The sequence below is a fragment of the Suricata suricatta genome, chromosome 4 (genome assembly GCF_006229205.1).
Source record: "Suricata suricatta isolate VVHF042 chromosome 4, meerkat_22Aug2017_6uvM2_HiC, whole genome shotgun sequence".
NCBI classification, from domain to species: Eukaryota; Metazoa; Chordata; class Mammalia; order Carnivora; family Herpestidae; genus Suricata; species Suricata suricatta.
This window is the reverse complement of record NC_043703.1, coordinates 92,446,622-92,452,612: the sequence shown is the minus strand read 5'-3', so window position 1 is coordinate 92,452,612 and position 5,991 is coordinate 92,446,622. Positions and strand designations below refer to the sequence as shown.

At 39.2% G+C, this 5,991-nt stretch overlaps 1 non-coding gene across 1 annotated transcript; it reads left to right on the top strand.

Moving 5' to 3' along the window:
- Window positions 1-4,243: 4,243 nt before the first annotated feature.
- On the top strand, window positions 4,244-4,347 carry LOC115290914. The gene has a single exon (XR_003908295.1). It is a non-coding gene; the product is annotated as a U6 spliceosomal RNA (small nuclear RNA).
- Window positions 4,348-5,991: the final 1,644 nt, after the last annotated feature.

Sequence of the window (5,991 nt, the reverse complement as noted above, 5' to 3'; positions counted from 1 at the left end):
ATTTTTATTTTAACAGAGAGATCATGAGCAGGGGAGGGCCAGAGAGAGAGGGACACACAGAATCAGAAGCAGGCTCCAGGCTTTGAGCTGCCAGCACAGAGCCTGACATGGGGCTCGAACCCACAAACTGTGAGATCATGACCTGAGCTGAAGTTGGATGCTTAGCCAACTGAGCCAGCCAGGTGCCCCGGGTTACAAATTTTTAAACCCGCACCTTACACCCTTGGTTATTATCACTGATTTCTTTCTTGCATCTCACAGTTGGGGAAAATCATGCTTCCTTCTCACTGCTTTCTATCTTCCTTAGAAGATAATTGTCCTTTACCAGGAGAGGAAAAGAAAGGATATCTGAAACATCCTATTTTCAAATCAAGCAACCACACACTTGTTCCTCTGATGAATAACCTTAATTCAGAAGAGGCAGGTGGGAGGCTATCTCTGGGAAACTGTTATGGGTATCTGCATTAAGACTGCTCTTTCCTTCACTGGCCTGTTCGCTTTAATTAGCTTTGATGATTACCAAAAACTTCTCTGGTCACCACCCAGCAGGATCTATTTACCCGAAGTCCAGCTTTCCTTGTGGTATTTCTCTTAGGATATGGACTGGATCCAGGTTCTAAGTCCCTGCCTGACCAGTTACCAGCTGTGTGATTTGGAGTGAATCACTAAATGGCTCTGAACCGCAGTGTCCTCATCCCCACATAAAAGAGGCGAGTCATCGCTGCCACCTACTCACAGTGTTGATCTCAAACAAGAGAAAGAAGATAATGTGAAAACACAAGGAAAACACAAGAAGCCAGTAGTGCAGGTGTAAGTGCTACCATTGTGAAAATCTTTGCCCCCCCCAGGAGGTTAGCTGTCACCACTGCTCAGCACTCAGCACTGGTCAGAGATCCTGAACTCCAAAAGCTTTTAGTCTGATATATAGAGAGAACAACCCTATATACACTATTTACACTAACAGCTCCTTTGTGGCCCACTCTAAGTTGTAAACTGGACATCCTAAAATAGAATACTATACCATGGGGGTGGGTTGTGGGAGAGGAATGCCTTTGGATGTCCCTAAGAAGATATCCTTTGTTTCGATGTGGGAACATACACATTTCTGACAGTGCTGTCAAGCCTCAGCAGGGACCCTTCTGAATAATTTCCTTTAAGGGCCCCCTTCTCATGTGGGTCAATTACAACTGTTAGCAAATGCGTCATTACTGAGAATCCAAGTGTACCTTTACTTTTTTTCTCCTGTGGGAGGTACATAGAGAAGGTCTGCCTACTCCTTCACAGGCTGAAAGACATTTCCTTACTTTATACCTTTTTCAGATATCTTGTGGTTAGCATATATAAATGCAACTGATTTCTGTATGTTAGTTTTATATCCTACAACCTTACTGAATTCATTGATTAGTTCGAATAGTATAAGACATATAAGATCATAATATCTGAAAACAGAGACCATTTTACTTTTTCCCCAATTTGGATGTCTTTTCTTTCTTTTTCTTGCCTACCTGTTCTGGCTAGAACTTCCAGTACTATGCTGAATAGGAGTGGTGAGAGCAGGACATCCTTGTCTTGTTCCTGACCCTAGGGAAAAGCTTTCAACCTTTCACCATTGAGTATAATGTCAGCTGTGGGGTTGTCATATATGGCCTTTATTGCATTGGGGTACATTCCTTTTATACACAATTTATTGACAGTTTTTATCATAAAAGGAAGTTGTATTTTGTTAAATGCTTATTCCACATCTACTGAGATGATCATATGGTTTTTACCTTTCATTCTGTCAGTGTGGTGTATCACATTTATTGATCTACGTATGTTGAGCCATTCTTGCATCCGAGGGATGCATCCCATACGATCATGGTTTATGATCCTTTCCGTGAGCTATTGAATTCGGTTTGCTAATATTTTATTGCGAAGTTTTGCATCTTTATTAATCAGGGATATTGGCTTGTAGTTTTCTTTTCCTGCAGTGTTCTTAGCTGGCTTTGGTATCACGGTAATTCTGGCCACGTAAAACGTTCCCTCCGTTTCCATCATTTGGAAAATTTTGTGAAGGATTGGCATTTATTCTTTAAATGTTTGGTAGAATTCATCAGGGGACCTATCTGGTTCTGGGCTTTTCTTTTTAGGGAGGGTTTTTTTTTTTAATGTTTTTTAAAAAATGTTTTATTTATTTTTGAGAGAGAGCTGGGGAGGGTCAGAGAGAGAGGGAGACACAGAATCCGAAAACAGGCTCCAGGCTCTGGGCCAGCTGTTAGCACAGAGCCTGATGCAGGGCTTGAACCCACAAACTGTGAGATCATGACTTGTGCTGAAGTCGGACACTCAACCAACTGAGCCACCCAGGCACCCTGTGGGAGGTTTTTGATTACTGATTCAGTTTTGTATTCAGATTGTATGTTTCTATGAATTTATTCTTTTCATCAAGGTTGTCTAATTTATCAGCATATTATTATTTCTGCTAGTCTCTTTGATTCTTTTCCTTTCTATTTCTATGGTATCAATTGTAATGTCTCTTCTTTCATTTTCTTAGTCTAGCTAAAGGTTTGTCGATTTTGTTTAACTTTAAAAAAAAACCCAGCTCTTAGTTTTGTTGAATTTCCTTAAAATAGCTATTTAGAATTCTTCATCAGGTAAATTATAGATCTTCAAGTTGTTGAGGTCAGTTACTAGATTATTGTGACCCTTTGGTGGTGTCATGTTTCTTTGATTTTTCATGCTTCTTGAAGTTTTGCACTGCTGCCTTTGCACTTTAAGTAGCAGTCACCTCCGCCAGTCTTTACTCACCTTTCCAATGTATCCAAACTCATGTATATGTATATATATATATATATATATATATATATACATATACATGTATATATATATATACACACACACACATATATATATCTCTTTTTTTTTCACTCTGAAGTATGCTGGGACCTCTCTGATGGAAAGCTGGAAGCCTTCCATAAAGGCTATCTCATCCATGAGTGATTATCTGAGACAACATTTTCCAGGGCTCCCAGACCATGGCCAAGAAGGATTGGAGCTGGTTCACAGGTTGCTGTAGGGTCCATGGCTGGGAATGAAGTTTGTATGTCCATTACCTGACACATATGTGGGTGATACTCCTCCCACACTCCTTAATGTGTGGTGTTGGATCTCATAGCTCCCAAAAAGGTACTCTGTCCAAGGATAGATGTCAAATTGTTGTAGCTGAGGGATGGGACATGATGAGGGATGTTTTACTTAGCCCTTGATGCTGATGTCACCCAACTGGAAAATATTTTCACACAGAAGCAGGTCCTCATAAGCCTTTCCTACTTGAGACAAAAACACCCCAAGTGCCTTCCACACATGATAGGGCTTCACACCCTAGTGCTCTCCTAAGTGTCCTTCTTGGGACACACTTAAGTTTGTTAAAGTGTGTGTCTTAGTCATCTATTGCTATGAAGCAAATTACCCCAAAGCTTAGCTGCTTAAAGCTACAAGTGTGTGTCATCTTACACCATTTCTGAGTGTACAATTTGGTGATTTTTAACATATTTACAAAATTGTGCAACTATCACTACTATCATTACCATGTAATTCAAAACATTTTCATCATTCCAAAAAGAATGGGACAGAAACCCAGGAATGACTTGGGTGGGTGGTTCTGGCTCTGGTCTTTCACTAAGTCCCAATCAAGAATCAGTCATTTGAAGGCTTGACTGGACCAGGACGATCTGCTCCTAAGAAGGCTCATTCATGTACCTGGTAAGTTCTTTCTGGTTTCTAGCAGGAGACCTCCGTTTTTGAAGGCCCTAGTCCCTCACCATGTGGACCTCTCCACAGGGCTCCTTGCGTGTCACCAAACATGGCAGGCTGCTTCCCTTAGATATAGTGATCCAAGAGAGAGAGCAAGAGGGAAGCCATAATATGTTTTATGTCCTAATATCAGAATTACATACTATTTATTACTTCCTTCCTAGAAACTAGTTATTAAGCACAACCTACACTCAAGGAAGGAAATTTTGCTTCACCTTTGAAAGCACCAGCATCAAGTAGCTTGTGGACATAATCTAAACCACCAGTGAGTTTTTAAAGCTGGTCACGATGGTCACGATGGAGTACGATCTGTGCAGTTTGCTGTCAGGTTATCATATCCTTTGATCTGGACTTTTCATCTTCTTTTTTTTAAGATTTTATTTTTAAGTAATCTCTACACCCAATGCGGGGCTTGAATTTACAATCCTAAAATCAGAAGTTGTATGCTCTAGTGCTCGCTACGGCAGCACATATACTAAAATCAGAACAATACAGAGATCAGCACGGCCCTTGCTCAAGGATGACACATAAATTCATGAAGCGTTCCATATTTAAAAAAAAACAAAAAGAGTTGCATTCTCTACTAACTGAGCCAGCTAGGTGCCTCTGGACTTTTATCTTTTCTTAATGCAAGTATGGTTCAGTGGTCAGGTACACAGGCCCTAGAGTCAGATAAACTGGGTTCAAAGCCTGTCTCTCCCTTTCTTAGTGGAGTGCTCTCAGCCAAATAACTTCAGGTTCCTTTTCTGTAAAATGAAGATAATAGCCATTAACAAAGTTTTCGTGATGATCCTGGGAATGCTTGACTCAATTCTCAATGTCCTCAACAAGTGTCAATGAAACCCTAGATAGCATATTTTCTTAAGTAGCCATTTCAGTCTGTTTATTTGCTATGAGTTCAGAGATGATTCAAAATCTCCATTTCTGGGGTGCCTGGGTTGATCATTGGGTTAAGTGTCTGACTGTTGATCTCAGCTCAGGTCTTGATTTCAAAACCCATGTTGGGCTCCACTCTGGGCTTGGAGCCTACTTTAAAAAAAATCGCGGTTTTCTTTTCACTAGTATTAAACTACAAAGTCTGATCTCTGACACTGAGTATCTGTAAATGCCTTTTAAATTAATTTTTTAGGATATGATATAATCCACATGCTGTAAAATTCATCATTTAAAAGTGTATAATTCAGTGATATTTAGTCTATTCACAAGATTGCATCACTATCACCACTACCTAATTTCAGACCATTTTTATCATTGCCAGAAGAAATCCTATACGCATTAGCAGTCACTCCCCATAGCCCCTATTCCAATTACCCTGCCAACCAACAATGTAGTTTCTGTCTGTATTAATTTGCCTATTCTGGACATTTCAAATAAGCAGAACCATACAATATGTAGCCTTTCGTGTCTGTCTTCTTTCATGTAGGATCATGTTTTCAAGGTCCAGCTGTATTGTAGTATATATCAGTACTTCATTCCCTTTAACAGTTGAATATAAATGTGCTACATTTTATTTATCATTTCATCAGCTGATGGTCAGTTGGGTCATTCCCACTTCTGGCTACTACAAATAGTGCTGCTAATGAACATTCATGTGTAAGTTTTTATATGAACACATCTTTCACTTCTCATGGTTATATATCTAGGCTAGAATTGCTAGATCCTATGGTAATTCTATGTGTAACTTTTTGAGGAAACTCCAAACTGTTAGAAGTAGAGGAATTCAAGGACAACTTTATTAAATTTCCTTTTACTGATTTCAGAGATTGATTTTTCCCCCAGTAGTATGATTTTATTTGATTTACTGATGAACATGTTGTATGGAATTGCCAGCCTGATTAAAACTCAGTGGAAATCTAATCCACATTTCTTCATCACTTCCACGAAGATTTCATGAAAGACATCAGACATTTTGCTTACATCGTCAAACTCTAGATCTTCCAAATTCTCCAGATTATAGTTAAAAAATATATAGTTATATATAATATAGTCACAGCCCAATTATAGTTAAAATATAGCTCACTGGAACAAAGGTAGGAAATAATAAATGTAATCTCTTCATTTTAGAGTCAGAAAAATAAGATGAAGTGATATGCCCGAGGACACTACGTAGTGTCAGAGACAGGATTTGAATGCAGTTCCATTTTTCACCCGGTTATGCTTGTTATTTTTTTCTTTTTCTGAGGGGGGGGGAGAGTTTTT